At 38.9% G+C, this 5,979-nt stretch overlaps 1 long non-coding RNA gene across 1 annotated transcript; it reads right to left on the bottom strand.

Moving 5' to 3' along the window:
* Positions 1-974: 974 nt before the first annotated feature.
* LOC138927709 (uncharacterized) lies at positions 975-1,445 on the bottom strand. The gene is made up of 3 exons (XR_011444186.1): positions 1,290-1,445; positions 1,127-1,229; positions 975-1,065 (listed from the first exon to the last, which is right to left on the bottom strand). It is a non-coding gene; the product is annotated as an uncharacterized lncRNA (long non-coding RNA).
* Between the last annotated feature and the right edge of the window lie 4,534 nt (positions 1,446-5,979).

Genomic DNA, 5,979 nt, shown 5'->3' with positions numbered 1-5,979 from the left:
ATTGCCTGCTGCTCCTGAATTTGCCTTCCAACCTTGCTCGTCGTTTCCTTGCTGCTTATTCTACACAATTCATACAGAAATTTTAAATTTGGATTAAACTTACTATTTTGCTGCCTATTTGTCTACATACCTGTGATTAACCAAACTCAAGCGACTTCTATGTATGTGACTGGCTCTGGTACATTTACTGGATACTCAAATATGAATAAAACTGCAATTAGAAATGTTAAACGAAATTATTTTCATTAATCTACTCAAAACAAATCTGCTTACCTAGTGAAATTTTCAATCTTAATTGTTCTACTCCTGCTGAAATGATATGGCACTGCTAACTCAAAACCAAGTAACCAACGCTGTGGTCTACTGAATGTGGCTCAGTGATACTGATTTGTAGGACCATGGATTAATCAGATGCTGCCTGCTACTCCTTTTTCTGCCTTCACTGGCTTTGCTTGGCGTCCTCTTGCTGCTTGTCCCCCGTAACTGAAACAATAATTTAAACTTGGATTAATCTTATCATACTATTACTGTTGCATCCGCATACCAGTAGTAAATTCAACCTGGATGTCTGCTATGCAGTTGACTCTGCTGCCGGTGCTGGACTCTCAAAACAGGGACTAAGCTACAATGAATCTGCTCCAAATAAATCTGCCCACCTACTGTAACTCTCCAATCTCAATTCCTGTGACCACTGGTGTGAGTTTGATCTGCTAATAGAAGCCTGGATCTATTCTTAATTGTTCTACTCCTGCTGAAATAATAAGGCACTGCTAGCTCTAAACTAAGTAACCAACGCTGTGTGTCTACTGAATGTGGCTCAGTGATACTGATTTGTAGGATCATGGATTAATCAGATGCTGCCTGCAACTCCTTTATCTGCCTTCGCTGGCTCTGCTTGGCGTCCTCTTACTGATTGTCCCCCATATCTGGAACAATAATTTAAATTTGGATTAAATTTGCCATACTATTACTATTGCACCCACATACCTGTAATAAATTCAACCCAGATGTCTGCTATGCAGTTGGTTCTGTTGCATGTGCTGGATCTTCAAAACAGGAATAAAGCTACAATGAGAAATTTTGAATTAATTATTTTTATGTATCCATTCCAAATAAATCTGCCCACCTGCTGAGGTTCTCCAATCTCAATTCCTGTGGCCACTAGCGTGAGGTTGATCTGCTAATACAAGACTGGATCTGCGAGTTGCTTTATGAATACCTCTCCACACCTTATAATGGAAATTAAATTCAGATTAATTCATCATACTGCTGCAAACTTGCGTACATACCTGTGGTTAATTCAACTTGAATTCTGCTCTACGTTTGATACCTGTACACATGCTGGATTATTAACGGTGTATAAATCTGAAATTAGAAATTTTACATTCAATTATTCCTGCTGCTTTACTCCAAATAAAATTGCCTGTCTACTGTGTAATGCTCAACGCAATAGCTGTTAGATTGAACTTATTTTGCCTCTACAAATTCTGCAACATACCATGTATTAATAGAAACTGATGTTTGCCCTATGACTGCTCCTATACAAGCGCTGGTCTCTTGATTGGAAATGGATCTGCAATGAGAAATTTTGAATTAATTATTTTTATGAATCCACTCCAAATAAATCTGCCCACCTGCTGAGGTTCTCCAGTCTCAGTTCCTGTGGCCACTGGCGTGAGGTTGATCTGCTAATACAAGCCTGGATCTGCGAGTTGCTTTATGAGCACCTCTCCACACCTTATAATGAAAATTAAATTCAGATTAATTCATCATACTGCTGCAAATTTGCGTACATACCTGTGGTTAATCCTACTTGATTTCTGCTCTACGTTCGATACCTGTACACATGCTGGATTATTAACGGTGTATAAATCTGAAATTAGAAATTTTACATTCAATTATTCCTGCTGCTTTACTCCAAATAAAATTGCCTGTCTACTGTGTAATGCTCAACGCAATAGCTGTTAGATTGAACTTATTTTGCCTCTACAAATTCTGCTACATACCATGTATTAATAGAAACTGATGTTTGCCCTATGACTGCTCCTATACAGGCGCTGGTCTCTTGATTGGAAATGGATCTGCAATGAGAAAACTTATTGCTAAAATTGTAAACAACATGTGCTATTCAATTATTGTTTTTCTTGCATTGCACACTGCACTAATACTAACTTAGCTTTGCCAGTTATGCTTAAAGACATTGGTTAGAGGTACTCTGACGCTCAGTTTCGCTGTCTCTGAAACAATTGTTTCTACACTACCTAGCAACTTGTTGCAATACATGTTGTTTAACTAAACGAAGCTCTACCTTAAATAAACAAATGTATCTGACCCTTGACTGGTCAGCCAATTTACTAAAATTATAAGATTACTATGGCACTGATTTGCCGGGAAAGGCAGAATAACCATACCTTTCCTACTAATTTACTCCTCAAAATTCTCAGGCACCTGCTACCCCTGACTGCTGATTGATATTCTAGTTGGTTATTGTTAAATCTACATCACTTCTTCCCAACTACACCTACGTATATCTATGACTCCTGATTACCAATTTCCCTAAACTTGGGGATTGGGCACTGTATTCCTAGCTCTGGTAGCAGCCTCCAACCAGCTACCCTGCCACTGGGCACCGGCTTTCCAATCCAGCTTCATCTTCCCAGCGTTTGGATCTCTGGCTTGGCCACCAATTTTATCTTTATCTAAGTGAATTCAAAACGCTTTTATACTCATTGTTTACTACCTAATTAGGTTGCATCTATTACTTAATTGCTCCAAATTATATCCTACTACTCTTAACCTGCATCATTCCTCACCAACTGCACCTGTTTACATCTGTGACTCCTGAACTCCTAACTTTCGCGGTAGCCTCCAAACAACTACTCTGCCATTGAGTACCGGCTTTCCAATTCGTTCTCCATATACCCAGCGTTCTGACCACTGATTTGGCCTTCAGGATTCCAGGTCGACGCTTGGACTCAACGTTCTTAGTAAATAATTATCCTTATACTAAATCTGCATTATTCATAAAATACTTCAGTTATTCTGTTTACTTTTCTCTTTATTGATACTCCAAATCTTATATGTTAAAAACTGTTAGTAGTTTTTGTTAGTAGTTGTGACCTCATCGAAAGCACGCCCTGAAATAAAAAAGAAAAGAAAAAAAGAAAAAAAAAACCTGAAAATGGAAAGTGCTTTTTTAATCCTGTGTGTTATCCTAATCCTACGAGTAGTGTGCGCCCTCAATTAAAAAAAAAAATTTTAAACTTTTCACAACAAATTTTTAATTAACTTTTAAAAAATGTTCCACGTGAATTTTAATGTGCGCATACTACCACATGTTTCTGCATTGTGTATGTAACGCTATACACATAGACAGTCTTTACATGCACCTGTTACACCTACGCTGTCTACCTCATCCCAGTTATGTGTTTGATTGTATTGGAACCGTGCTAATTCACCACTTTGCTGTTACATCTTCTGCACTACTACATCAACCTATATGCATTCCTCCTAATATCATCACGTCAAACTCCACCACCACAATAAATACTCTACTGTACTATACTGTACTGGCACACCATCATCCTTAATGAGACTGTACTTTGCACATGGAAATGTTGGAGCCATCCTAGCAGCCATCCCCAAATCCTAGCAGTAACAACAATATGGATCCTAGTATGGAAGAATATGAAGATAGCCTAAATGGAAACGTGGATACACTACCTAAATCTATTGCTGCTTATGATGGCCCCCTTGACAAAAGTCGTTCCACACCCTATAGGCTTCCTAGGTTCTCTCCTAACCTTAACTTGACTCCTAGTGACCGTGCAACCATTAATAAACTTGCCCCTAAAAACCAGGAAAACGAACGACAGCTACGTGAAGCTGAACCAGTTATGTGCCATAGATGTCAACGCTTTGGGCACTTAAAAAATTTCTGCCGTCGTGATTTTGTCTGCCTTAAGTGTGAAGGCAACCACCCATCCACGAATTGCATTAAAACTAAAATTGCTAATCCTACATGTGCCAATTGTGGTCTTGGCCATGTTGCTAGCTATAAAGGGTGTCCTACGTTTAAAAAAGCCAAGTCTCAGCTCCTTTCCTACCAAGAACACACAATTGTTAATTCTCAGCAGCACCGCCACCTATCTCTGAATTCATCGCAACAACAGCAGGTTTTTGCCTGGGAAAACAATAGTGATCACCAGTTGCCTCCTCGAGGGCGTAGAAAAGTCATTTCACCTGATTACAAACTCAAATCAAATAAAGCTGGCACCCCCCAGGTGAAATCTAATTCAGGCGAAAAATCTATAATTAATAACCCTGATAATAAATGCACTCAAATCATCCACATACGTAATTCTGCAGATAATCATTTAAACAAATTTCAGCAGCAGCCCAGCCCTAATACCAACCAATCACACCAATATGAGGACACTTGCCACGCTCTACAACCTTGTTCTTCTTCTTATCATCCTCAACCTACCCCAAGGCGGCTAGTTGTTATGTCTTGGCCCCCTCTCTCACCAGCACACGGCGATCTCCCATTGTTAATGCATCGCTGTTTGTCCTCTATAGGTGAGATGGGCAAGAAGCTGGATATTCTCATCACTCTCCTGCGCTCACTCATTACTGGCTCTAATCTGCCACTACCGCTCACACAGCAACCCTGTCTCTGAAACAATTGTTTCTACACTACCTAGCAACTTGTTGCTATACATGTTGTTTAACTAAACGAAGCTCTACCTTAAATAAACAAATGTATCTGACCCTTGACTGGTCAGCCAATTTACTAAAATTATAAGATTACTATGGCACTGATTTGCCGGGAAAGGCAGTATAACCATACCATTCCTACTAATTTACTCCTCAAAATTCTCAGGCACCTGCTACCCCTGACTGCTGATTGATATTCTAGTTGGTTATTGTTAAGTCTACATCACTTCTTCCCAACTACACCTACGTATATCTATGACTCCTGATTACCAATTTCCCTAAACTTGGGGATTGGGCACTGTATTCCTAGCTCTGGTAGCAGCCTCCAACCAGCTACCCTGCCACTGGGCACCGGCTTTCCAATCCAGCTTCATCTTCCCAGCGTTTGGATCTCTGGCTTGGCCACCAGGACTTCAGGTCGATGCTTGGACCCTACGATCGAATTTTATCTTTATCTAAGTGAATTCAAAACTCTTTTATACTCATTGTTTACTACCTAATTCTGTTGCATCTATTATTTAATTGCTCCAAATTATATCCTACTACTCTTAACCTGCATCATTCCTCACCAACTGCACCTGTTGTTTACATCTGTGACTCCTGAACTCCTAACTTTTGCGGTAGCCTCCAAACAACTACTCTGCCATTGAGTACCGGCTTTCCAATTCGTTCTCCATATTCCCAGCGTTCTGACTACTGATTTGGCCTTCAGGATTCCAGGTCGACGCTTGGACTCAACGTTCTTAGTAAATAATTATCCTTATACTAAATCTGCATTATTCATAAAATACTTCAGTTATTCTGTTTACTTTTCTCTTTATTGATACTCCAAATCTTATATGTTAAAAACTGTTAGTAATTCAATTATTTCTATAAGCTTGTTATTAATTGCTTCTTATGTTATCTAATATTTGTATAAAATGTATTAGTGTAAGTAATCACTGTATATTACGCAAATAAAAAGCTGTAACCACTCTGGTAGTGGCTATCAGTCCTAGTTGTGACCTCATCGAAGGCACGCCCTGAAATGAAAAAGAAAAGAAAAAAAGAAAAAAAAAACCTGAAAATGGAAAGTGCTTTTTTAATCCTGTGTGTTATCCTAATCCTACGAGTAGTGTGCGCCCTCAATTAAAAAAAAAAAATTTTTAACTTTTCACAACAAATTTTTAATTAACTTTTAAAAAATGTTCCACGTGAATTTTAATGTGCGCATACTACCACATGTTTCTGCATTGTTTATGTAACGCTATACACATAGACAGT

Source organism: Drosophila bipectinata, unplaced genomic scaffold (assembly GCF_030179905.1).
Source record: "Drosophila bipectinata strain 14024-0381.07 unplaced genomic scaffold, DbipHiC1v2 scaffold_58, whole genome shotgun sequence".
In the NCBI taxonomy this organism is placed as follows: Eukaryota; Metazoa; Arthropoda; class Insecta; order Diptera; family Drosophilidae; genus Drosophila; species Drosophila bipectinata.
Note: the sequence above shows the minus strand (reverse complement) of the source record. Positions and strands in the feature narration are given on the sequence as shown.